Genomic DNA, 27,998 nt, shown 5'->3' with positions numbered 1-27,998 from the left:
CTCAGCTAGGGAGGTGTGAAGTGCTGCAGACCTGCACATACAGCCTGTACTTACAGCATGCTAACAATCATTAAATTTTTACAGATCACTAAATGAAGAAAAACCGCAGATGCTATCAGAACTGACAGCCCCCCGCCTGGCTGCTTGAGAAAGCCTGATCTGGGGAGCAAGGCAGTCTCGGGAGCTGAAGGCAGATTGACTTTTATATGCCTGGGATTCATCCACGTACCTCTGGCAAGAGAGAATGAAATTGCTTTCTGGTAAGTGCTCTCCTGCAGCTATAGTTAAATGTGGGGATCCTGCTGGCCAGGGTAATATTAGCGAAAGCGAGAATGGAGTGTGGAAGCTATACCCGCTGGCAAACATGCCTACGTTCCAACAAATAAAGGCAAAACAGAGGGTGCTTGGTGCACATTCTCTCTCTCACATACACCCTAAATATACACACCCAGGCATTCCTTGAGAAGTACAGCATGTGTGAATAGACCTTTTGCAAAGAAAAGGCATTCCAGCTCAGGAGCATAGCATAGGTTGCCAGTGCCCAGGGTCGCATGCAGGGGGTGGGTGGGAGGGAAATGGATGGAGTACACATGCACATTCAACTGCCTAACAGCATCTGTGTCACTCAGGTGATCACAGCTGCAGAGATAGGAAAAGAAGAGTCATTCCGTTGTCTGGAGAGGTAACTTCCTGGTTCGCATGGAGAAGCCATTTTTAATGGAGCTCAGGGAGAGAAGCACCGTATTTAGGTTTGATGGGGCCCTCAGCTACTGAAGGTAATTGGGCCCTTTATATGTCCAGCTGTCCTTTGTCAACAACAAATTGTCACGGTTTTTGTGTGTTAAATATATGCTATATGTTAATTTATGGACCTAATAGGTATCTAAAGCCATTTGCACATAACAAAATATGTATTTTATCAAAGCAATTGTTGAACTTATATTTTGGAAATGTACATCCAGGATTTTTTTCCCCTTTGATTTTTTTTTGGGGGGGCCCCCAAGAGAGTCAGGCCCTAAGCTATAGCTTGATTGGTTTCTACGTAAATCTGGCACTGAGCACCGAGTGTTGAAATTTTTCGCTCCTAACAATTTTGCACCCGTGCCCCCCCCATGCTATGCCATTGTTCTAGCTGTGCTGTAGTTCTTTTCACAGAGCATAGTTAAACTATGGAACTCACCCCCATGGGAGGCAGTGATGATCACCAACTTGGGTGCTTTTAAAAGAGGATTAGACAAATTCATGGAGGTGAGGGTTATCAGTGGCTACCAGCTATGGTGGCAATGCTCTGCATCCATGGCTGGAATGTTCCCTGAATTTGCAGAGTTATGTGCCCTAGTTATTTTATTGGGTTATTTTCTATGAGCTTAACATGTTGCTTTTAATGAATTAATATTGGTTGTGTTTTCTCGTTGTCTATTATGTTTGAACTTACATTTTGGTATTAGATATTGCACTAGCCACTCTGCAGAACCTCTGCTTGGGTCAAGAAAATATAAATTTTAAAATAAATATTTAGGTGCTGAATATTTTTGCTCCCATACACTCCAAATTACATCCCCTCTAACATTGGCTGGAAAATGAGCTGGTTATTTAAACGCAGAACTACAGCAAGATCCATATTTATATTGGATGTTAGTATAATCCTTAGGATTAAGATATCAGAAGCAGGTTATTGGATCAGCTCCCAACTGATGACAGATCTAGAATATATATATATATATTGTTAGGACTTGGTGAAATGGAATTGGATTTAGGAGATGTGAAAGGTTTTACTGCTGCTATGATTAATAGTTTTCTTTAATATTTTATATGGTTTCAAATTGTTCTTAAATGTTTTAAACCACTGTGGAAAGATAGCATATTTTGAATGATAGAATATAAATTAATTAAAGAAAAAATAAAATAGGCAATGAAAATTGGATAGCTGGCATTTAGTTTGAACTGTAAGTGAACCATTTTGCAGTACCAGTGGGTTTATTGAGCCTCTTTCTGATTTTGTCCCTAACTCATCATAATTCTACTTCTGCCCTCTAGAGATGGATGTATCTGTCAATTTCAGTTTTTCTCAGTTTCTTCCCCCCCTCAATCTCACGTTTAGTTGGCCCCTTTCCTCGTGTGTTTGCAATAATATTTTTTGCAATAATTCCCCCCTAACACAATTCATTTGTGCGTGTTATTTTTTCTCTAATGCCTGCACTATTATGCACACTTTACCCCAATACATACATTTTTGTACCCAGTTTTTGATTCAAAAACTTAATCGCAAAATTCAAAGATGAGCGAATTACAAAGCATAGCTGCCTTTCCAAGGAAGCTGCCCTACACTGAGTCAGACTTCTGGTCTCATAATTGCCAGCACTGACTGGCAGCAGCTCGCCTTGGGTTCCAGGCTGAAGTCTTTGCCTTCCCTACCTGGAGATGCCAGAAAGTGAATCTGAGACCTCCAGCATTCAAAGTATATGCTCAACTGCTAAGCTCTCCAGAGTTTCAGGCAGAAGTCCTTCCCATCCCTACCTGAGATTGAACCAGAGACCTTATTAATATAAAACATGTGCTCTACAAAAATTTGAAGAATTTGGCACTGTATCAGGACTCAAGTTTAATAAGAACAAAACTAAGATGTTGGTTAAAAAATTAACTAAGGAAGAAACGGTAGATCTAGAGCAAAGGGTGGGAATAATGACGGTAAAAAAGGTAAAATACCTTGGGGTATGGATTACGGCTAAAAATATTAACCTGTTTAAAGATAATTACGAGATCACCTGGAAAAACATTAAGAAAGATTTGGAAATCTGGGACAGAATGAGACTATCCTTCTTAGGAAGGATAGCGGTTGTAAAAATGAATGTTCTACACAGAATGTTGTTTTTATTTCAAACTATCCCGGTACTCAAAGGTCTAAAGCAATGCAAAGAATGGCAGAGAACCCTGGCGAAATACATCTGGCAGGGAAAAAGACCGCGAATTAAAATGAAAATATTAGTAGATAAAAAGGAAAGAGGGGGCTTTTCCCTACCGGATTTGAGTCTATACTATGAAGCGGCATGTTTATTGTGGTTAAAAGATTGGATAAGATTGTAAAATAGAGAATTACTAGATCTGGAGGGCTTCGACAATAGGTTCGGGTGGCACTCGTACCTGTGGTACGGAAAGGTGAAAGCACACAGGGGCTTCCTAAACCATATTTTTAGGGGTCCAATACTCCAGGTATGGGAGAGGAATAAAAATCTTTTGGAAAGGAAGACTCCCTGGTGGATCTCACCAATAGAGGTGTTGACTATTAAGAAAACTAATATGGAAGAGAAGAATGCCACTTATGAAGAACTTATAACCAAATCAGAACAAGGCTTGAAACTTAGACCATACGAGGAGATAAAAAATTTATTCACAAGTTGGTTACAATATCACCAGGTGAATGGTTTGTTAATTGAAGACAAAAAGAAATCAGGATTTGAAGATAAAAAATCTAGGTTTAATGTGGAGGTAATAGAGGGAAAGAGTAAAACACTGTCTAGGATATATGATATACTACTGGAGTGGTACACTAAAGATGAGGAGGTGAAGGAGGCAATGACAAAGTGGGCGATAGACGTGGGTTATAACATCGACTTTGAAAGGTGGTTAGATTTATGGAATAACAATACAAAGTTTACGGCGTGTATGGCATTGAGGGAAAATATGTGGAAGATGATATATAGGTGGTATCATACACCGGTGAAATTAGCTAAAATCTACAGGTTAAAGAACAAAAGATGTTGAAAATGTGGGGAAGCAGAAGGCGATTTCTACCACATGTGGTGGTTATGTAATAAAGTGAAACGATTCTGGGAACTAATATATAATGAACTTAAAAAAATTCTCAAATATACTTTTCCCAAAAAACCTGAAGCCTTTCTGCTAGGAATGTTGGGTAAAGAGATTAAAAAAGAAGACAAGATTATATTCCTCTATGCCACCACAGCCGCAAGAATTATGCTGGCACAAAACTGGAAAACGGAAATCATACCTAGTATAAGTGATTGGCAGGTTAAAATGGTGGAATACGCCGAACTTGCTAGATTAACGGGTAGAATACGAGACCAAGATGAACAAAAATTTCATAAAAATTGGAGTAAATATTGGAAATATATTGAAAATAAATTGTAGAAGACACTGGTGGGGCTGGATTAACTCTAACAGAGAATGTCTAATATTTAAGACTAAGAGAAAATATGTGAATGTAGGATTATTTGATACTTACCAATAGGGTGGAGGGAAGTCCAGGACTAAACAAAGTCCAAAGATGATTTTTTTTTTTTTTGACGACAAGGAATTTTTATTTCTCAACCTTTTTTTTTTCTTTTTTCCCCCTTTTCTTTGTATAAACAGAGGAAGAGATAAGTGTATTATATAAATGAACAGTAATTTATCTATATGTATGTTTATACGTTTAGTGATATGATGATTTGTACAGTGTATATTTACATAGACACGTGTATTTGTAAAGTTTGAATAAAAAGTATTAAAAAAAAAAAACATGTGCTCTAGCATTGAGCTATGACTGATTCATGCATTGTTTTGAGAATTGAAACTTGGGTATATATTTGCATTAAAATGCAAACCAACCTGAATTGCTCTCCCATCCCTATAGCCCCCATCCAAAAGGTCTACATTTTTCAAACTGGGAGTTGGCAATCCATCAAGATCTTCTTCCTTTCTCCATCAGCACCAGCTGCAGACCTGAGAGCTGAACAAATGAGACCAGAGCAGCTCCTTCTCTCCATTGCTTCCACCGAATGAGGTGATTAGCTCCCTGACCTGCACAGCTTTAAAGCGACCTCTGAGAATAGATAGAATCTTGTTATCTTGTAATGAGTTTTATGGCTTATTTCAGTATATTTCAGCCTTGTTTCTCCAGTGATTAGGTGGCAATTATCAGCCCCCACATTGCAGGATTATGAATTATGGAGCTCTCAAGATCTTGTAAGGAAAAAGAGACAGACAGAGAGAAATGCTATCCCACAAGGAAGGAAGATTGATCATATCCTGAGAGCCCCTCTATGGTCCCATCACCAAAGTAAGTGCTTTTGTGAACTTACTTAGCTGTGGAGGTTGCAGGGAAATGATAGTGGGGGGCAAAGTGATTTGTAAAATGAGTATGGCATTTTTTAACATGGGCATATCCAAACTGGCATGTGTGTTTCTTTTGGTGGGGACTGCAGAAGCAAATTATGGTCACAATCACAATGAGGTGTGACTGCTCCTTGCTCTAAAGCAGGCATGGCCAAACTTGGCCCTCCAGCTGTTTTAGGACTACAACACCCATCATCCCTAGCTAACAGGAGCAGTGGTCAGGGATGATGGGAATTGTAGTCCCAAAGTGGCGTGGCTGGGGGGCCAACCTTGGCCATGCCTGCTCTAAAGAGTCCTGATCCTACCAAATTCTTCTGAAATAAATGTATCAACATATTCAACTTTAGCCAGCATGCTGAATCAGCCTCAATAACACACCCATCTGACTGGGTTGCCCCAGTTACTCTGGGCGGCTTCGTTTAATAAAAACAGTGAAATGTCAAAAATAAAAAACTTCCCAATACAGAGCTGCCTTCAGAAGTCTTGGGAAAGTTGTGTAGTTGTTTATCTGTTTGACATCTGATCAGAGGACATTCCACAGGGCGGACACCACTACTGAGAAGGTCCTCTGCCTGTTTCCCTGTAACTTCACTGCTCACTGTGAGGGAACCACCAAAAGGCCATCAGAGCTGGATCTCAGTTTCTGGGCTAAACAATGGGGGTAGTGGTGCTCCTTCAGGGATACAGGGCTGGGGCTGTTTGGGGCTTTAAACACTTTGAAATGTGCTCAGAAACATACCAGGAGCCAATGTAGATAAAGAGATTGATTGCACAACATACTGTGCTTCACACCAACATCTCTCCTATCACATTGCTTGGCTCCTATTCTCCATTGCCACACCATTGCATGACAGCTGGGATATTTGAGCTCCCACATCTCAGGACTGTGCATATTTGATCTCTTTATCTGTCATGGACATGGGCTGGTTAAGACTGCTTTGGGCCAATTCTCCCCCCCGTCCCTCCGCACCCTCTGGGCTGCCTTTGAAAATAGAACTGCTGGACCAGAGTGAAGCTAATGATGCTACAAATCGAACAGTCAAGTGCAAAAGCAATAAAGGTTTCCATCTCTGCAAACGCTCTTCTCCTACATGTGAGATATATATATATATATATATATATATATATATATATATATATATATATATTATTCTGGATTAGAGATGAAAGACCGAACCTCAAGTAGCTCTGTGTCAACCTCAGAGTTTTCAGATCAAAACGTATACAGAAATAACAATGATATTCTCACCACTATGATTTGTGGGGTAAGGGATGTCTGTTCATATACTGTGTCCCTGCATAGCAACTAAACTTTAATATGGCCCAGATTTTTGATGAGCAGGGGTTGATGGATGTTTGGGCTCCTCCCACTGACTCATTCCCACAAAAGCCGAGGCAGTGGCAAAGGGCTTCAAACTCTCCTTTCAGGTCATAGCTGTCTCTGCTCTTCTGGGATGTCCCCATTCAACATCAAGAAGGGTTATTTTTGGCTTCCCAATCAGGCTTAATCCATCCTATTTGTGGCCCACCCATCTGAGCTGCTGCTGATTTTGTGCACACACGTAAAGCCACTTACTGGCTTAGCTCTTAACACATGGCAGGAACCGCCCCTAAGGTGAACTGGGAGTTTCTGGGTGAGCGTGTCCAGCTCATCAGATAAAGCCTCTCCCTAGCAAAATCCAGCATTGCATAACTTCCCCTGGTAGCCTGGCATTGAGGAAACATTTGCCCTTCATTCAGACCACCCAGAGAACACATGGGTGATTAAGAGCCCCATGCAAACAGTGTGATGCAAGCAGAGTTTAATCACAGATTTAAGCAGCTTCAGTGCTCACAGAGTTTGGCTTGCTCGAGTTCTCCCTGCAATTTCCCTTCAACTGTAATTAATCACAAATTTAAGGTCAGCTTTTGTTACTTAGATCGTAGCTCAGAGCAATGGGCTTAAAGGGTGTCATCAACCTTGTATAGAGCTCTCTCTCTCTCTCTCTCTCTCTCTCTCTCTCTCTCTCTGTGAGTGTGTGTGTGTGTGTGTGTGTGTGTGTGTGTATCTATGTAAAAGAGATACTGGCTGATCACCCTGTATTTAGATTCAGAGCATGATGACCTGGCTCAAAACACAAGAGTGTGGTAGTGATGGGGGGAGTGCAGGAGTCCAACATGCAATTTCTTCCAAATTGTCTATTCCTTGTGACAACAGAATGATTCGAATTCATATTCCAAGAGATGGAAAAAAGGTTTACAGCTGCAATCTCCTTTCAGTTTAATCACCAGATTAATCAACTGGAGTTTAGTTGATTAATCAGTGAGGTGAAATTTTAATCAGCAAACTGCATGCTTATTTTCTGAAACTATGTTGACCCTGGTAGGGAATGAGAAAGAAGTTGAAGAATAGCCTTTCATGGTTATAGTTGTTGCAATTTGATGCAGAGGTAAGCACTCTCAAACTTATTGGCTATTGTCACTGACGGTTAACTTTTTAAAAATTAAACTGTAATTTGTTTTAGCATCCCTTTCCTGTCTCAAAAATATCTCTGATTTGGAGGCCTCTGTCACATGCAGTTTCATTTACTGCTTCCTCCTGCATCAATCACCTCCTGTATTAGGATTAGTAGGAAAGTCCCTGCTGATAGTCTTGCCCCCATGTGAAGGACAGGGGTGCTTGAGAAAATCTTCTTGGTGAGCACTTTTTCTGCACGGACACTGAATGGCAAAATATGAAGAAGTGTGTAATTCAGCTGGGAGTTGCATTCTGATCCATGAGGATATATAGAGCGCTTCTAAAAGTTTTTTTTTTTTTTGCCAATAAATTTATTGTTTTACTATTTTTGTAAACTGCTTTGCAAGGTTTTTTTCTTATTACAATCAAGCAGTATATATATATATTTGTCATGAACTGGCAGGACTTCGAAGAGGAGGAAGAGGCGAGGGGTGCAGCTGGAAGTGGGTCACACGGGAACAAGCTGGGGGTGGGGAGCCACTGGTTCGTGTAGATAATACTCACAGGGTGACAGAGGATGATGAGGGGACAGGAGCTAGTGCACAGGAAGCCAAGCAGCAGGACCCATCGCCAGAGCCAGAGAGGCCCCCATCCCCATGAACACAGCGGGTCCTAAGACATAAGAAGCAGCAGGCAGGGAACTCCAGGAAGCAGAGGAAGGCCAGGGCCTGCAGCCTAGTTCACTAGCTGGCCAGGTGGGGAAGGAGGCAAGTGATTCCTCAGCTGGGGCAAACTGAGAACAGGTGAAGGTCACATGCCTCATCAAACCCAGGTGATGCAATCAGAAGACACAGTATAAGGCAGCAGCAGAGCTGAGGTGCTGTGTCTGCTCAACTGCCCATGTTGAGGGACTTCACATGGGATTCTCCTTGGACCGTCATGGGTTTCTACTTTGAGATTGACTCTGGACCGTTTCCTGACTGCTGAGCTCCTGTCTTGGCATACTTGGACTCACTGGCAGAGGAAAGGCGTGCGGATGGTGCAGTCCACCCTGGGTGTCATCCCTGAGGGGGGTGATATTGCCGCCCCACCCCATGGGATGCTTGCCCCACCCCCACGTGCACAGCATGTGTGCCATTCCGGGTGCCAGAGCAGCTAGCTCTGCCTCTGCTTACACTGACACCGGACTGTGTTTCCTGATTTTTTGACTTTGCTTGTGTAGATTGGCTTCTGGACTTAGAACTTTGTCTTGGCACACTGTCTTTCTGCCAGGTAGGCTAGGGGATCAGGACAATTTTGTGAAATACAGTGGTACCTCAGGTTACAGACTCTTCAGGTTAAAGACTCTGCTAACCCAGAAATAGTACCTCAGGTTAAGAACTTTGCTTCAGGATAAAAACAAATTGTGCAGCGGTGGCAGTGGAAGGCCCCGTTAGCTAAAGTGGTACCTCAGGTTAATAACAGTTTCAGGTTAAGAACAGACCTCCAGAACAAATTAAGTTCTTAACCTGAGGTACCACTGTAAAACAAATAAATAATAATTGGACACAACAAATTCTCCCCCTATCCCTAGCAGTGCTGCAATTCCATTCATTTCTCTCAATACACCAGCTGCCTGCATCCAGGGTCCTTATGCTTGCAGCATCAACAGGCTGATGGCTCATTTTGCACACAACCTCATTTGCTTGAGGCATTTGAGTTTATCCCGTTTAGCTTGCTGCTTGACCTCTGACCACCTGCAACACAGTGCACCCTGGTTCTCCCTTGGACTGTGCCTGAGATGCTCTGTATAATCTGGATAACTGTAGGCGGTGTTCTTTCATATGTGCTAATCTGTTAGGAATGTGTCAGGCACGATTGTTCCTTGGTCAGGGCAGGGTGTCTATATGTCTGCGCAGGAATGTGCAAGGAAGAGAAGGGTGACCTTCATATTGCCTCCATCTTCACAGTTTAACGATTTACGTACAGAAATGAACTGTCTCAGTGTATTCCAAATCCCTGCAGCCCATTGGCAGTTCAGTCTCAGATGCCATGTATCAACTTGGGTAAAAGACTCTTAAATCAGAGAGGGGGGAAAACCAGGCCAGGTCCTTTTTTCATTTACATGCACTTCTAGAGATCATCTTTCACCAAGTTCATCTTGCCATGTCTGATTTCCCAGATGTAGCTCTTATAAGGCACACTATGCACCAGAAGTTACATTTAAAAATGATCTCTTAACTCAAAGCTGTTAGTGCTTTCTTTAGCCTTTTCTCATTTCTCTTCTCTCCATTCCTTATCCTATATGGCACTGCCTTGAGGTTAGAGAGGTTATCAAGGATTGCTTTACTGGGCTCGGGAGTATGCATTTCAGGAGCTCTTAATGTTTGCTTCATATATAGGGTAAATATTATGATCCCAAAATTCTTCCATGGCTTGGATTTTAATCTAAACCAGAGAATATTTTTGCTTCTTGTCCTCTTCCAGACAGCTAGTCCCTAAACAACATTGCTCTTGAGGTCAATTTGCTCTTGACATGATAGGCAGGGGCTCTTGGGCAAATGCTGTAATGCTAAGCTAACCTGAAGAGGAGCTGTCCAGAAGACTCTCAGGCTAAGAGCAGGTGTGTGGAGTTTTAGGAAGCAGCTTCCAGGCAGCAACTAAGAATTTACATAACCAGCCTGGCTGAGTCATCTCTCAAGGAGTACTAGTAGAGTTTTGAGTAGAACTCTTGAGTTAACTTACAAAGCCCTGGGCAACTTAGGTCCAAGGTGTCTCAAGGATCACTTGAACCCTTATAACATCCCAGCTCATCACTGAGGTGACCTGCAGGAGCAGCATTTGTTTTTCCCTGAGTTGGTGACAACAAGAAACTGAGCCTTTAGTGCAATTGGCTCAGTCCTGTGGAATTCTCTGCCAATAAGCCTCCCTCCTGTTAGAGGGTTTTTGTTTTGTTTTTTGTTCTAATATTTGAGGGTTTTTGTGTTTTTATATCTTGTTGGATGCTACCCACAGTGGCTGGGGCAACCCAGTCAGAAGGGCGGAATTTAATAATAAATATGACAACGACAACAACAATAAATTACTACTATTATTACTACTATTATTAAGCAGCTGCCTTCCATGCCAGCTTTTAAAGACCTGCTGAAAACATTTCTATTCCACCAAGCCTACACGTGTAATTAAGAATGCATCTTTCCACAATGGTTATTTGATGTCTGTTTTTTTAACTTTTAATATGGTTTACATTGTATTTTTTTGTATTATTGCTGTAAACTGCTCTAAATAAACGCAGTCTTGTGCTACCATGTGAGCACTGCAGCATTGACACTGAACTTTAATTTGCTGCTGTCACTGTCACTGAGACCACAGCAGCCATTGTGGGTGTGTTCAGAGCCAAGGAGTGATACCAGCTGGGGAATACTAAGGGTCTGGGGTACACTATGGCCTTGAGGTATAATATCAGGGGTTTGATTCCGGCTCCTCCTGGGTTCATGATGAGCTCCTCCTCTGATGAGGTCACATCCCATTCCATCTCCAAGACCTAGAGCTATCATAATGGGGTGTGCATTTTAAGCAGCTCCAGATTTAAACTGTGGGCCCTTTGCCCTGATTTGGGGAATGTGTAAACATAGGTGCATGGTAGGAAGGACAGTGAATAATAAGTCTTGTTACCAAACAGCTGTCTCCCTTCCTTGGTATGTCCCAGAAGACAAGCCACACACACTACAAAAGGTCAGTACATCTAATTTACATGCACAGGCATTAAACCTTCAAACTAAAACTGAACAATTTTTGTTCATGGGTTTCTGATATGTATGTGAAATTATCAGAGCTGGATCTGACTCAGGTATAATGCATGGCACATGATGAATGGCTACGCGATTCTGTAAATTTATTTCTGTGAAAGGTGCAGCTAGATAAGTTATCCATATGTGGTCAATATTTTTGGGGGCTCCCATTCTCTTTAGATAGAACCAAGGTTAAGTGTGTTACCTGGCCCTGCATCTGCTTACAGGCTCTCCTTACCACAAATGATCAGGCTATGGTTGTGGTCCTAAAATAAATGTGACCCTTGAAGCCTCTCTAATTGGTCCTCAGGGCTCTCCCCAGTCCACATGCTCCTTGAGGTTAGTATGTGTGTAGAAATGTCTGGCTTTGGCATGGCTGGAATGTAATTTACTGTACAAAGGTGACATTTCTCTGCCCGCTTTTGCATCTAACCCTTACCACCAGTGGTATGTGGCCCCTAGCATTGAACTGGTAAGTTTAAGAGCAGCTTGGGGCTCTTGGCAAAAAGGCTTCTAAACAACCCCCCACACACACACTTTGAAGCCCCAACCTCTGGTACTTCAAAGCACAGGGCAGGGCTTTGAAGTCCCATAATTCAGGGCTTCAAAGCATAGTGTCATTTGATGTCGTAAGGACCCTCCAGGTGTGGAGAAATAAGGATCTGACCTGCTGGCCAGAAAAGGTTACTCACCTATGCTGTAGTAAGGACATTGGTCTTCGGCCCTTGCAGTGGAGTACCTCTGCCTGGTATTGTTTAGGCACCAGCTTAAGCCTCCACATCCAGTTCCATTCCCTAACATCAGAGACCTAGGATGATGTATCAGCCTATTTCCATTCCCTATCAGTTTTACATGCACTCAAACTTCTTTCCTTGTTTAAAATGCACACACACTCAAAAAGCTATACACATTTTGCATCCATTCTTCCCCCGAAATCCACATTTGTGTAGGCTTTTCAGTGCATTTCCCCCTAAAGTATTATATTTATTACTTATATTTCCATTTATATGCTACTTATAATCTAAAAGGTTTTGAAGTGGTTTACAAAACGTAAACACTTATGCAGAAGTACAAACATGATCATGTCAAAATTCATGAACGATATCCATATCCATAAAACACATAAAACCAGATAGCATTAGAAAGGAGTCAAACAACACAACATTCATACAGTTATTCATCCAATCCCACTTACCTTCCATTTCATATGGCCCCCACAGCCATTCAATGCTTGAAGCGTTACTTTTACCAAGCACTCATGCAAAAACCACTCACACTCAATAATATTCTATACCCTGGAGTGTATAGAACTACTATGATTCACTCACTCCCAAGATTAGAATCGTAACATACAAGATACAGCAAAACCTCCAAACCTGATAAAGGAACACTCAGCACTGGTACCAGACATATTTCCCCCTAAAAATATGCATTTTATGTGTATTTTTCTAGCAATTCGCACATTTCTCTGTGTATTGTTTTTAACTGAAACTGGACTGCAAAAGTAGGAGAAGTGATTGACAGGTGCATTCCAATCACACCTAAGTTCAGGTCTGGTGTATTAGATCAGGTCACTTTAAAATGCAGACCTTACAAATTTATCCTCCATCCCTACAGGGACCCTGGGATTCCCTGGCCCAAATCCAACCCACTATCTGCAACACCTCCCTGGCTCAGTTCCACCTTCCCCACTCTCAAAGCAGTTTTTATGCATGGAATGCTCATTCTGTATCATAAACCTTAGTGGCGTTGAGTACAGACCCAAAGAGAAGTAGCAATCATGGATTAATGAATCAGGATTTTTAAAAATTATTTTTCAAAGGAGTGTATCATGGTTGTGTACGTGTCCTGACGCGCAAGTTAGAAGGGGCCCATTGTGCTGACATAATCATCTTCTCTTAATTTGGCCTGAACAGCACTGTTTTAATTATATTGATTCATGCCTTGTTTTCTGCCGAACAAGCACTGGAAATTGAGTACCGATCGCTGAAACTACCGACGACAGCAAGAGGGCTTCCTTAATGGGAGCAGAGATACGACCCTGGTCCCATCCGTCTCCCTGTTGTCTGTTATTATTTCTAAGTGCAAAATATTAATTCTGCATAGAAATAAAATTGAACTCTGGAAATGGGTTCCAGGAAATAAAACTGTCACTTGGCTTAATTAAGAAGCCATTATGTTTCAAAAGCCTGCCGCAATAAGAGTTTCTTATAGCAGACTGGTCTGAGCTGCCAGTCTTCACAGTCCTGCTCATGGGAAATGGGCTTTAAGGAACTGGTTCCTCCAGTACACTCGAGGGAGCATACAGAGTTTTTCTTCTGGTAACAATCCTGTGTGGTAGGCCACACTGAGGCTGAGAGGTACTGACCGTCCCAGATTCACACAGTGAGTTTTGCAGCTATGTGAAGATTTGAACTGGGGTCATCTGAATCTTAGCCCTGACATCCTAATCGCGGCACCAGGGGTAGCCATTTTGATGCCCTTTGGACTACAGTTCCCATCAACCCCTGCCAGAATGGCCAGCGGTATGGAATTATGGGTGTTGTAAGGTGACGGATACAGCATTAACTACACCCTTGAGCAAGAGTCATCCATCATGAACATTTGGGAAAGTATGCGACCAAATTTAGCTTTAACCATCGTGAACTTTTTTTGGGTGGTGGGAAACTGCCTGAGATTATTGTTGCTGTATTGATCCTAAAATAAGACAATGAGAGAGGCAATAGCAAGGGCGTGGGGGGTATCAGGTATGGTTATAGCTCACGTTTTGCATATATGAAAGGTTTCCAGTTAAGGATTATTCAGAAGGTGGAGCATGTGTACAGTGCACACACACAAGGGGCAGGGGGGGGGGGTTGCATCAGAAAACCACAGTATCTCAACCATGCATTTGGCAACTACTATTCTTTCCCAGCGGGTGGCGCTATGGGTTAAACCACAGAGCCTAGGACTTGCCGATCAGAAGGTCGGAGGTTCGAATCCCCGCGACGGGGTGAACTCCTGTTGCTTGGTCCCTGCTCCTGCCAACCTAGCAGTTTGAAAGCACATCAAATTGCAAGTAGATAAATAGGTATCGCTCTGGCGGGAAGGTAAATGGTGTTTCCGTGTGCTGCTCTGGTTTCACCAGAAGCGGCTTAGTCATGCTGGCCACATTACCCGGAAGCTGTACACTGGCTCCCTCGGCCAATAAAGCGAGATGAGCGCTGCAACCCCAGAGTCAGTCACAACTGGACCTAATGGTCAGGGGTCCCTTTACCTTTACCTTTATTCTTTCCCAGCAGTGATCTAATCCAGGGAACAGGGTTCATATCTGCATGCAGAATCTGGGGACCCCAGCTGAGGTACAATATTTTATGGGAAGGATTAAAGTTTCCCATCCATTTCTCCAGGCCACGTGTAGTTATAGTGTACACACACAGAGGTCAGTTATGAGTGCTCCCACATTCTTAATAGGCCATAGACTGCAACTAGCAGGGTAGCTAACTATAGGGGGTGGAAAGGGCTTTGGCCCCCTTAATATTTGTGGGCAGGGGATTGAATCCCCCCAGTATTGGTGTGCTGGGCAGGGAGAGACAGGTCACATGACACTGGGCCCCCTCAATGTGTGTGGGGCAAGTCAGTGCCCCTGGCAAGCAGTCAGAGAGCTTTCACCACTGTGAGTCTAGCTCTTTGGGACTCACTTGCTAAAGGAGTCTTGGCTGGTTCCTCCTTCCCTGCCTTGGTTCAGGCAAATGATTAAGACTTTCCTATTTAATAATGCTTTTATGACCCATTTTCATGGCATCTGATCAGTTTTATGCTTCATGCTGATTTTTCTTTATCTCTGTGTTTTGTTTCTCGCTTTATTGTTCCTTTTTATAACAACAAAAAACCAACCAACAAACAAACAAGCATGCATTTTCTATACCTCTTTTTAAGCCACTCGGGGGAAGTACACTTCCTTGCCCAGCAAGAAAATCAATGAGTGGTGTATAAATTAAAGTGAAAGTAAACAAAGGAAGTAAAAGTGGCAGCTTTATTCCAGCCTTCTCTGTGCCAAAATGGATTCAGTGAAAGTTGAAGCATATAATTAAAACCTCACAAACCCAAATTAAAGCTGACTGCAGTCTGTCCGCAGCATAAACAAACATGATGGGAACCAACAAGGGCAATAAAAGCTCCCAAAATTCTATGTCACCAACAAGCCTGCCAACCAGGCTGCCTGTGGCATGGAGTTCCCAGTGCAACCTTGCAGTACAGTTTGGGGAGATTTTCATTCAAAAAAAAAGGAGGGGTGAGGCAAGTCTCAGCACTTGATCTCAAAACCAAGTGCAGTCTAAGAACACGAGAACCTCGGAAGATCCTGCGGGATCAGGAAAATTGTCCAGCATCCTGTTCTCACAGTGACCAAGCAAGATGTTTATAGGAAATCTGCAGACAGGATTCAAGCCCTTCTCCAAATTTTGCAATGCTGTTCTCAGATGAACAAACATACAAAAATCCATTATTTTGCATAGCTGTCATCTTTTCCCTTTTCTTGCAAGGAATCCTATTCAGAATAAGGGAATTTCCCTTAAAAAAGGGGGAAAGTTGACAGCTATGATTATTTGGGAAGGGGACATTCCTTTGCAAAAATGTGCATATGAGGTAAAATTGGAGGCCAGCCTGTGCACATTAGAGGATAAATTTGCACTATGCTGATGCTTTGGGCTTTTTAATTGCACCACCCCTCCCTGCAAGCTGATGTGAAAATGTGAGGAACTGAACTTAAAAGGGGAGGGGGCGCGAATGAGAAACTGAGAGAAATCAAAATGGACAGATTCACCCATCCCTAGCTCCTACACAGTCCTCTGTGCATGTATAACACAGCCTGGCTAGAGCCTCTCATCTCTCCGCTGTTCCAATCTTCCTCAATCCCTTTCCCCCTCCAAGCTGCCTATCGCCTTTCCCACTTGCACTAACGCCTCTCCATTGCATCCGCTTGCAGCAGCCCCTGCCCTTTCCAGTTCATCTCTGCTAACAGGCCTGTGTAATAGGCTGTCTGAAGGGATCTGCTCATCTTAAGTTCACCTCTGAGCTTGATACTGCTGGTTAGCCGGTTAATATCACGAAAGAGAGAGAGAGAGAGAGAGAGAGAGAGAGAGAGAGAGAGAAAGCATTAGATGAGAACGGAATATGCAAGAAAATGTTGGGCTCCTTCAGCCTTCCACAGGATGACAGCTATGATACCCCCCCATTCCCAGTTACGAGAGGAAGGTAATTTGACATAACAGCTGTTCTGACACTTTCTCCCTGCAGATGATGCCAGGCAATAAGAATGCAAATAAGGAGGCTTGACGCTCGGCTCCTGCTTTCACCTGCAGAGCCCAAAACTGCTTTCAAAACATGGGCTAATTAAGTCTCACTTCCCCTGCTGTGGAGGCAGCATCATTAGACCCATTTCCCTTGCAGTTAGAAAGGCAGAGGAGGAAGAAAGCCGATCAGAGGCTGGGAGTTCCATATCAGTTGTAGACAGAGGCATACTTAGGCTCCCTGGTGCCCATGGTAAGGACCTGTATCAGTGTCCCCTTCACTCCGGCCCTTGGCAAAAGAGATGTATCTGTGCCTCCAAAGTGGACAGAGACCATGGACCAGAAAATCAAAAAGCTTGCTTTTTCTTGCCACCAGTGACTTCCTCCAGGGCCATTGGGGTCAGGTCTTCTCTACTCCACCTCCCCTCCTCCTCTGTTGGTCCATCTGCCTGCCTTCCGCCTCCCTCTCTCTATATTCTACTTTTCCTTCTGCCTCCTTCCTCACTCCCTTCCTTTTTCCTCCTCCTGCAACTCTTGCCTCTTTCTTGCCTCCAAGCTCCACTGGCCAGTCCTCTTCTAATTGTGCCACCGGCTGACTGTGGAGGGGTCATGCCTGTAACCAGATTCCTCTGCTGAGACACCCAGAGGAGTTTGCCATCAGACAAAATGACCCCAAATGGAGACAGTGGTAATGTATTATTATTATTACTACAACTGATATAGCCACCCATCAATAAACAAAGTATTACAACAAAATATTTAAAAATACAATATAGAATACAGTGGTATCTCGGGTTACAGACGCTTCAGGTTACAGACTCCGCTAACTGAGAAAAAGTACCTCGGGTTAAGAACTTTGCTTCAAGATGAGAACAGAAATCGTGTGGCGGTGGCACAGCAGCAGCAGGAGGCCCCATTAGCTAAAGTGGTACCTCAGGTGAAGAACAGTTTCAGGTTAAGAACGGACCTCCAGAACGAATTACATTCTTAACCCAAGGTACCACCGTAATAAGAAACAAAGATAAATGGGGGGGGGGCAATGGAGACCACATTTAAAACACAAAACTATAATAGTAGAATAGGATTGCAGGCCTCTCTCTGCATCAGCTCGAGACACCAACAAATGTTGGCTACCTCTGTTCTTTTACTCTTCCAAATCCAACTAGTCATTGTAAGAATATTGGAACTAAGAACCAAGGCTAGTGTTAGCCTTTTCCCCTCCTCCCTCCACACCCCCTTTCCTTTCACGCCATGTCTTTTAGATCATAAGCCTGAGGCCAGGGCCCATCTATTAATGACATTTTAAAAGAGCTCTGGGATTCCCCCCCCCCCCAGCCAAAGAGCAGGATTAAAAGAAATGAACAACAAACCCTTAAATAAATGACAGATACGTGAAACAATCCCTCTCCCTCATCCGAATTATTTCCGAGTCTGGGCACACGAGAGGCTGTGTGGCAAAGCACAGACATCTGTTGGGTAGTGTCTCCTGAGAATATAGATCTTTGGCCACCCGTGCTTTAAATCTATGCTCATCATATATAATGAATTCCATGGCTGAGAGCAAGGTGTAAGGGTCAGCTGTATGCGGGCCTCAAGGGGTTTGGAGAAGGCAGAGAAAGAACCTTGAAGCTGGATGTCATCTGCATTTTTAGTGCCTGCCAAGAGTTCTTCTGCCTAATGTAGGCAATGAAGCTGTTCAGGATGAGACTGAGGAGAGGGTGCACCTGCGAGCAACTAGGCTGTGGAACCTGTGAGCTTCCAAAAATTGCTGGACATACAGCTCCCATCATCTTCAGAACCCAAGAACACCAGGCCAGTGGCCCATCTAGTTCAGAATCCTGCTCTCACACTGGCCAACCAGATGGCCAAGAGAAGCCTGCAAGCAGGATTTGAGCACAAGAACTTCCTCCCGGCACTTAGTCACACGTTTCAGATAAAATAACAGATATTTTCCCCCCGGCTTGCATTAACCTTCTGAAATTTTGCAATCTCCATGTTTTATTTACTGCCCTATTCTGTAGAAAATCACTATAGCAATTCAATACATGGGTCATCAGAGGCACACTTACTTAGGAGCAATCCTGACTGACACCAGTGGGTTTACTCCTGGGAAAAATTATTCAAGACAGAGGGCCAGTCCCAATGAATTCAGAGTATGCAGAGGGCCAGTCCCAATGAATTCCTGGGGGCTTCCTTTTGAGTCCAGGCAGCAACTGTTTTTGGCATGTCCAAATGATGTGCTGTCCCTGACGTGTGGGTTCTTTTGGATCTGGAAGAAGAAAGAATGGGGTAGTGGTGTGGCGTAATGATAGGTAAAGGTAAAAGGACCCCTGACCATTAGGTCCAGTCCTGGCCGACTCTGGGGTTGCAGCGCTCATCTCGCTTTATTGGCCGAGGGAGCCAGCATACAGCTTCCGGGTCATGTGGCCAGCATGACTAAGCCACTTCTGGTGAACCAGAGCAGCGCACAGAAACGCCATTTACCTTCCGCCGGAGCGGTACCTATTTACCTACTTGCACTTTGGCATGCTTTTGAACTGCTAGGTTGGCAGAAGCAGGGACTGAGCAACGGGAGCTCACCCCGTCGCGGGGATTTGAACCGCCGACCTTCTGATCAGCAAGTCCTAGGCTCTGTGGTTTAACCCACAGCGCCACCCACATCCCACTGGCGTAATGATACCCCCACCCAAAATGGTCACTGCCTGTAGGCATCTTTAATGATGAAGGGTTGACCATGACACACATTTCATTTTTAAAACTGCTGTGATTTAATGGCACACTACACTGTGGTCCCCATTAGCTAAGCTGAGCCCCAGGGATCTGGAGCATCATCATTAACAGAAATTAGATCCCACATTTTACCTATAGGGGTGCACTTAAAGGAAAGAACTGTAGCTTAGCAGTAGAGCATCTACTTTGCATGCAGGAGGTCTCAAGATCCATCAATCCCTAGGATTTCCCGGAATGCCCCTGCCTGAAAACATGGGCTCTCACTTGTGGGGTGCCTCAGGGTTCTGTCCTCTCCCCCATGCTTTTCAACATTTACATGCAGCCGCTGGGAGAGATCATCAGGAGATTTGGGCTGGGTGTTCATCAGTATGCGGATGATATCCAGCTCTACCTCTCTTTTAAATCAGAACCAGTGAAGGTGGTGAAGGTCCTGTGTGAGTGTCTGGAGGCGGTTGGGGGATGGATGGCGGCTAACAGATTGAGGTTGAATCCTGACAAGACAGAAGTACTGTTTTTGGGGGACAGGAGGAGGGCAGGTGTGGAGGATTCCCTGGTCCTGAATGGGGTAACTGTGCCCCTGAAGGACCAGGTGCGCAGCCTGGGAGTCATTTTGGACTCACAGCTGTCCATGGAGGCACAGGTCAAATCTGTGTCCAGGGCAGCTGTTTACCAGCTCCATCTGGTACGTAGGCTGAGACCCTATCTGCCTGCGGACTGTCTCACCAGAGTGGTGCATGCTCTGGTTATCTCCCGCTTGGACTACTGCAATGCACTCTACGTGGGGCTACCTTTGAAGGTGACTCGGAAACTACAACTAATCCAGAATGCGGCAGCTAGACTGGTGACTGGGGACGGCCGCCAAGACCACATAACACCGGTCTTGAAAAACCTACATTGGCTCCCAGTATGTTTCCGAGCACAATTCAAAGTGTTGGTGCTGACCTTTAAAGCCCTAAACGGCCTCGGTCCAGTATACCTGAAGGAGCATCTCCACCCCCATCATTCTGCCCGGACGCTGAGGTCCAGCGCCGAGGGCCTTCTGGCGGTTCCCTCATTGCGAGAAGCAAAGCTACAGGGAACCAGGCAGAGGGCCTTCTCGGTAGTGGCGCCCTCCCTGTGGAACGCCCTTCCAGCAGATGTCAAAGCAATAAACAACTACCTGACATTCAGAAGACATCTTAAAGCAGCCCTGTTTAGGGAAGTTTTTAACGTGTGATATTTTACTGTATTTTTGGCTTTTATGGAAGCCGCCCAGAGTGGCTGGGGAGGCCCAGCCAGATGGGCGGGGTATAAATAATAATAATAATAATAATAATAATAATAATAATTATAGAGCAGCTACCAATCAGTGTCAACAACGCTGAACTAGAAGGACCAAGAATATGACTCAGTGTAAGACAGCTTCCTATGTAAAAAAACAGATAAAAGTGTGCTCTGTAACTCTCTCTCTCAGATATTTCCATTGAAGAGGCAGGAAGGATTCTTGGAGCTAAGATGCCTAGACTGTCTCCATGACAGAGCTGGTCCTAATCATAGAGAGTGACGGATGACAAATCAGAACTCAAGCGAACACATGCAATGTCCTGTTGCTTCCTGTGTGGCAGCTACTAATTATCCATTGAAATTTATAGGCTCCTGGGATGTAAGCAGATGGGTATTTAAGTTAACCGCAGACTTGAATTGTCTTCCATTAGTTCCAGAAACATACCTGGTTTCATCTGAGCTCTGTGTGTTTCAGATTAACTACCCGTTGAGTAACAGTGAGTAAGCCAGTTATTAACACAACAATGGCACCATTAACTACATCCCTCATTTTCCCTACAAAGGAAAGCTGGGTGTGGCTGAGTTAGGGATGGACAATTTAGTTTCCCCTGTTTCTCTCTTTTTCAAAAGTTGTCACTTTCCCACATTTCTGCATCAGTTTTGTTTCTTTGTTGTTGTTGTTTTAAAAGTCTTCGTGAAAATGCACCAGCAGTTTAATGCAATCTTTTCATATGTGGATTTGTGGCAGGTTGACTGGCAGAGGTGATCTGGAAACCAAGACTTATGCAGAAAAGTTGAGGGAGCTGAGCATGTTTAGTCTGGAAAAGAGGAGCCTGAGATGGTATATGAGAGCCATCTTCAAATATCTAAACTGCTGTAGCACATGGAAGACGAAACAAGCTTTTTTCTCCTGCTCTGAAGGGTAGGACCCAAAACCATTAGCTTCAAGTTACAAGGAAAGAAATTCCAACTAAACACCAGGAAGAACTTTCTAATGGCAAGGACTGTTTAACAGTGGAATAGACTCCCTCAGAAGGTGGTGGACTGCTTGATCATCCTTGGATATTTTAATTTCTTCTGTGTTTGCTATCGTTTCCACTCTTTTTTGATATGTTGCTTTATTTCTCACTTTATTATGAATGTGAATTGTCTTGTGGATGCTGATTTAGGACAGGAAGGCTATTCTCATTTACCAGTTACAGGAAGTCACAGGAGGGGAGAGTATTCTTGTGCTCAGGTCTTGCTTGAAGGTTGGCCAACTTGAGAACAGGACACTGGACTAGATGGGCCATTGGCCTGATCCAGCAGGCTCTTCTTAGGTTCCAATAGCAAGACACCAAATTTTAATAAATCAGTATATTCTGTTGTATATGCCCATATTTTTATCAAATATGCAACTCTCTTTCCTTCCAAAAATAATGGGAGAGGGAGCAGCCTGACTTTTGTTGCTAATACTGCTTCAGGTATAAGGAAGGAGATCCATGTTTCTGCAATTTAATATTGATTGTAGCCAAGAGCAGGCCTTTAAACCTTGCTGTGACTCTTGCCCCAGTTGCTATGCTGAAATCTGAGTTCCCCAAAAGCTGTATTTCATATTTCATAGTGCTATGCATGTGAATCTACTGGCATCCTAAGAATTAACACCCAATAACAAAATTTTATAGTACAATTTTATGTATTCCCATAGAGCAATATTATGCAATGTGATGTGAATCCCATTGTATTTAAGGGAAGATTTCTAGATAAGCATGCATGGGATTGCAACTATGCAGCACAGTTCTATGAATGCATTGTTTAAAGTGCATCCCGCATGGTTCAATTGTTTTACTGACAACTAAGTAAGGATAGGAAGACAGTCTTAACTGTGCAGTCATACACTGTTAATTGATTAATCTTATGGGTTTCAGGCAGCAATCCTAAACACACTTACTAGGAAGAAAGCCTAATTGAACAGAAGTGGGACATACTTCTGAATAAACATGTTGTTAGATAGTTGATTAATTAATTGGTTAAACTTGCAGCATCAATTTGCAGTTGAGTAAACAGAGGCGTTCTGAAGCAAAAAGCAGAATTTCTTCATTCTGAAGTGATGTGTCATAACAGGCATAAATTTAGATGTTGGCCATCAGCAGTTTTTTCTCCTCTCCCTCTCTCTCTCTCTCTCTCTCACACACACACATACACACACACACACACACCATCTGTACATACACATTAGCCTGCAATTTGCATTGCAAAGAGAGAGAGAAAAAACTCCCATTCACTGCAATGGACTTTCCCCAACCCCAATACAAATTGCACAAACAGAGCCTCCCATCAGGATTGGGATCCAGACATAGAGGGCAAGGGCTTTAACCCTTTGTCACAGTAATAGCCTGCAAGCCAGCACAGGGTGGGGACTGCACTGCTGACCTAGCTTCCGAGCACAGCACATCATTGCTGGTTACCAATAGGGGCAGGTGGAAGAGCAAGGCAGCAGAGACCTTGGTGCAGTGTGAGTGCAGGGGTATCCAAATGCTGTATCTGTGCCACACCAAACTCCCCAGTGCCTTCTCTCTCTTCTTCTTGGTAACCAGAAGAGTTGTCCTGTATTCAGAAGATTGGCCAACAACACAGTCCTGTCCTGTCTCACTGGCTGCTACTGGTTTGCCAAATAATTTGGCAACTGCAGTCCAAATAATTTTATATAGATATATTCTTTAGTTATGGTTTCTATTTGCAGAGGGCTGGACTAGATTGCCCTTTTGGTCCCATCCAACTTTACATTTCTATTATTCTCTATAGACAGATGGCAGACAGACAGATAGTTACTGTACATAGATATGAAACCTGTTGTCCAATAATTGGTGGCCCTTCGTTTAGATTTATTTCCTAAAATTTCCTTTAAAAAGTGATTAAAATTAACAATAAGCTTAAAAAAAAAACAACCCACCAGATTAAAACACATGTCAACATTCTGCATGTCTGGGTTGGCTTGCCTAAACAAACAAAAACTATTTTTAGCATGTGCCAGAAAGAGTATAGTGAAGGTGCCAGCCCAATGTCAACATAGTCAGCCAAAAGGTTTTAAGTTGGCAGATCTAAATGATTAATTTGAAGTTTACAGCCTTAAAAGCTAGCATATGATTATTTTTAGCAGACAAGAAAACAGGGCTTGTCCAGACTTTCTTTTGTGGTATGTTTCTAGGCATAGCTCCTCAGTTTAAAGTGCTGTATCTGAGTGCTCTCTGACTTACTTAAGGACTCTTATAAATCCAGATACAGTGGTACCTTGGGTTAAGAACTTAATTCATTCTGGAGGTCCGTTCTTAACCTGAAACTGTTCTTAACCTGAAGCACCACTTTAGCTAATGGGGCCTCCCGCTGCTACCGCGACGCCAGTGCAACGATTTCTGTTCTCATCCTGAAGCAAAGTTCTTAACCCGAAGTACTATTTCTGGGTTAGCGGAGTCTGTAACCTGAAGCGTCTATAACCTGAGGTACCACTGTAGTTCCAACCCTTGCATAGCAAAATCAGGTCTATCGGTACTGACTTGGAACCCTTGTATAATTCAAGTGAGCAATATATTTATTGCAAAATTCAAACCAGATTAAGGGACACTAAAAACAAAACATCAAGCCAGCTGTAAATAAAATTTGTTTCCCCAAGTTCTATGGTTTGAATACAACAGATGACAGAGTCACTTATACTGTATCTCAAAATTATTGAATTGAATTTACTTTATTACGGTCACAGACCAGCATAAGCAAAACATCTAAATAAATAGCATAACAATATCTCTAAGCGGATAATTATTAAATTAACTGGGAACAAGAACCAAACATAGATTAAAACATAGACATAGAATACTTGATTAAGCGTAGGTAATGAATGAATAAAAACCGATAAGGAAAATTTAAAGGAGATCAGTTAAAAAAGAACAGCTGTATGGGGTGGGGCTTCAGAAGTATGGATCTAACAATATGGACCTTCTATTTAGGACTGATTTGTAGCATAGATCATCTTTCTATCTATCATGGCAGCGCAAAATCTGGCGACTAAATATGTGACTTCTGGGCTTTCGTCCTGTAGTAATAGGGAGATGTAGTGTTGTTTTGAATGCCCAGGGAACTTATATAGGATGGCCTGGATAAACCTGGCTCAAATGTCTATGTAATACTAGCAATGAAGATGGGCATGCTCCATTGTTTCCTGCTGCCCAGAGCCACATGGACATTTCCTCTCCTAGCGTTGTTATTATATTATCCACTGCTCATTTCCATATCGATTGGAAATCGTCTTTGGTAGTCAAGGAAGGAAGGCTGTTCAGAAGAGAGGCTAGTCTCAGCCAAAAATTAAGAGTTGCGAGCCGCACTCTGGCTTCGATTCTTATGAATCCAGTTTCGAGGCGTATTGTAGCATTGGAGACATATTTAAGTACTTGTGCTCGCTTCGGAAGCACATATACTATCTCAAAATTAATAATTCCAGTCCAACGTAGGGCCTTTATGTCAGCCCAACTGAACATTTCCCCCTCAGCTTTTGTCAAGGGCAGATATTTAAACAGCCCCAGAAATGATAGTCATTGCAGATGTTCTTTAAATGTGCCGGACGCAGTAGAACATATCCTTTTCTACTTTTCCTTGTACAACCAGCTACGCAAATGTGTGCTATCACCTTTTTTGGCTATTCTCACATCATAGCACAATGAAAATATCAGATTCCATCAACCCAGAAGTAACTGCAAGGGGGGCTGAGGTTTTTGTCAGTAGTATCTCTTAGAGTGGTGAATGGCACTATTTAGCGGAACACGGCTGTTTATTTCTATATACCGTATTTTTTGCTCTATAAGACTCACTTTTTCCCTCCTAAAAAGTAAGGGGAAATGTGTGTGCATCTTATGGAGCGAATGCAGGCTGCATAGCTATCCCAGAAGCCAGAACAGGAAGAGGGATCGCTGCTTTTGCTGTGAGGCAATCCCTCTTGCTGTTCTGGCTTCTGAGATTCAGATTTTTTTTTTCTTGTTTTCCTCCTCCAAAAACTAGGTGCGTCTTATGGTCTGGTGCGTCTTATAGAGTGAAAAATACGGTGTTTGTTATAATTCTTTTTATATGGATGTTTTATGATGGCCTATACTTGTACAGTCATACCTTGGGTTAAAGTAGCTTCGGGATGAGTATTTTCAGGTTGCGCACTGCGGCAACCCAGAAGTAATGGAGCACGTTACTTCTGGGTTTTGCCGCTCGCACATGCACAGATGGTCAAAATAACATCACATGCATGCGCAGAAGTGGCGAATCGCGACCCACAGACGCGCAGACATGGGTTGTGTTCACTTCAGGATGCAAACAGGGCTCCGGAACGGATCCCGTTCACATCCAGAGGTACCACTGTAATGCCTAATAAAGGTTTTGTGAAATAAGTAAGAGTGCTACCCCCTCCAGTGCTTTCCCCATGAAAACCCACTCTTCACTGCTGAATCAGAACAAATGACAATCTGCTCAAAACCTGAATTGTCTTTTGTTCTGCTTCAGAGTTAAAGACAGGGTTTTCACAGGGAAAGCACCGGGGCAAACAAAATAAAATAAAAAACTGCTCGGATACAGCACTTTAAAACACGAACCTGTGCTTAGAAAGTGTGGGGAAAAGGTAAGTATGAATGAGTCCATAAGTAATCTGCAGTACTAGCATGTATTTCTCCCTTTCCCTCTCTGCAATTTTGGGAAGCGTTTGGCCTCCACTTTGTTTTATACTAGCAAGCTCTGCAGGTTAGGGCTCCAATGTGGATTTTAAAAATGCATTCCCTTTCAGTGGTTAAAAATTTGCCTTTTCATTCTGCTGGTGTCTTCCCCCTGTCATCATCCCACCTCTCTCCACCTTGTGCTTAGATCATGGGAGAATAAAGCAAGATCTTCTCCTTTTTTGCTCGTTCAGCAGTCTCTACCAGGAATATGAAGAATGGGCCACAAATGCTCCTCAAAAGAGCTGAAATATTCAGCAAACAAGACCCCAATCTCTCTGGCTGCCTCCTTGGGAAAACAATGCAATAATTCTCTCCTGATCCAAGGTATGCATCTTATCTGTTTCCAGGGCTGTCTGCTGATACTTGGCTCCAGTTCAGGGGAAATGATGGCTCAGAACAAGGGAAGGAAGAGAAGGGAGGGGAAGGGAGGGATGCAATGAACACACAAACTCTAACAGTCAGCAGGAGATGCAAGACAAGAGCATCAATTGCATGCTTCTACCAGACCTGTTGATGGAGCAAAAAAAATGAATTCAGAATTGCAAAAGGTAAATGCCACCATAGGAAGAAGAAGTTTGCACAGTGGGATGGAAGTTAGCTAGGTTGGTATGAAATGTTTATTCTAGAACAGGGATGGGGAACCCTTAGATGTTGATGGACACTCATCAGTCCCAGCCACCCAAGCCAATGGTCAGGGATGATAGGAATTGTATTCCAGCAAAATCTGGTTCTCCATCCTTGTTCTGTTATTATAATTAATAACCTGCCCTTCACTGTAAGGGCCAGATGTGCCTGTTCCAAGAGGCCAAGCATTTTTAAACCCCCACCCAATGTTTCCTACTGTCAGGGGTGGAGGAGGCTGAGCGCGGAGCTCAGCATGGCTTGAGTGGCTGGTTCCTCCTCACCCTTGCCAAGCACAAGAGAGGAAGAGCTGCAAGCCACTGTGTTCAGCTTTGTTCCCTGGCTCCTCCTGAAGTGTAACTCAAGGTCACACGTGCAACCCGTTCCCCTCAATCTTCAGTGCTTGTTGCCATCTCTGGTAAGGGCTGTCAATGGCCAAGACTGCTATGCTCTGGCTCCACAGTCAGAGGAAGCAATGCTTCTGAAAACCAATTGCTGGAAGCCAGAGGTGGGGAAGGTCCTCTAGCGCTCAAATCTTGCTTGTGGGTTTCGCACGGGAGTATCTGGTAGGCCATTGTGAGAGCAGGATGCTGGACTGGATGGGTCACTGGCCTGATCCTTCAGAGTTGTTCTTACGTTCTAAGGTCCCAGGGTGGGTTACAACATTAAAACACAATATTAATAACAGTTTAAAGGAACTTACAACTTTTAGAGTGATGCTGATAATTTCTATTTTGGCCACGCACTGGAGGTTTGGGGGCAAGCTTAAACTTTCCTGAAAAGATTAAGCTCTCCTGGAAAATCATGGCAGAAAGAAATTTCTCTGATTTTTTTTGGACAGGGTTACCTTATTTAGGGATGTGGGTGGCGCTGTGGGTAAAACCTCAGCGCCTAGGACTTGCCGACCGCATGGTCAGCGGTTCGAATCCCCGCGGCAGGGTGAGCTCCCGTCATTCGGTCCCAGCTCCTGCCCACCTAGCAGTTCAAAAGCACCCTTAAGTGCAAGTAGATAAATAGGTACCGCTTTACAGCGGGAAGGTAAATGGCGTTTCCGTGTGCTGCTCTGGTG

General features: G+C 43.5%; 1 protein-coding gene and 1 long non-coding RNA gene across 10 annotated transcripts in view; one reads left to right on the top strand and one right to left on the bottom strand.

Annotated features, from left to right (window-relative positions):
• Positions 1 to 27,998, bottom strand: part of NTM (neurotrimin) — an 822,171-nt gene that overhangs the window by 540,525 nt on the left and 253,648 nt on the right. The gene's annotated exons all lie outside the window — the stretch shown is intronic.
• Positions 17 to 26,599, top strand: LOC307203685. The gene is made up of 3 exons (XR_013833334.1): positions 17 to 260; positions 630 to 776; positions 26,500 to 26,599. It is a non-coding gene; the product is annotated as an uncharacterized lncRNA (long non-coding RNA).

The sequence above is a fragment of the Podarcis cretensis genome, assembly GCF_951804945.1.
Source record: "Podarcis cretensis genome assembly, chromosome: 15".
NCBI classification, from domain to species: Eukaryota; Metazoa; Chordata; class Lepidosauria; order Squamata; family Lacertidae; genus Podarcis; species Podarcis cretensis.
Note: the sequence above shows the minus strand (reverse complement) of the source record. Positions and strands in the feature narration are given on the sequence as shown.